Here is a 401-nt window from a genome sequence, read left to right as displayed (position 1 = left end):
CTATATTCTTAATATAAAGTAAGCCAGTGAAAAGAAAGTATTATTAAGAAAATCATAAGGAAGAAAAAATATATTTACTATTGACTAAGTAGAAATGGATCATCATAAAAGTTTTCATCCTCATTGTCTTCACATCAAATAGGCTGAGGAGGAGGAAGAGGAAGGGTTGGTCTTGCTGTCTCAAGGGTGGCAGAGGCAGAAGAGAATCCACAAATAAATGGACGCATACAGTTCAAATCAGTGTTGTTCAAGGGTCAACTGTGTATGCAAAGGATTTCTTTTGAACTGATGATTTTGAATAATGTATTACTAATCTGTAATCTTACATCCTCATTTCCAACTTTTAAACAGTTCTGAAAAAGCCATACATCTTTCTTTGGAAAAATATAATGTGTTGATTA

The sequence above is a fragment of the Propithecus coquereli genome, unplaced genomic scaffold, assembly GCF_000956105.1.
Source record: "Propithecus coquereli isolate 6110/MARCELLA unplaced genomic scaffold, Pcoq_1.0 Scaffold345, whole genome shotgun sequence".
Lineage (NCBI taxonomy): Eukaryota > Metazoa > Chordata > Mammalia > Primates > Indriidae > Propithecus > Propithecus coquereli.
This window is presented reverse-complemented; position numbering follows the sequence as displayed.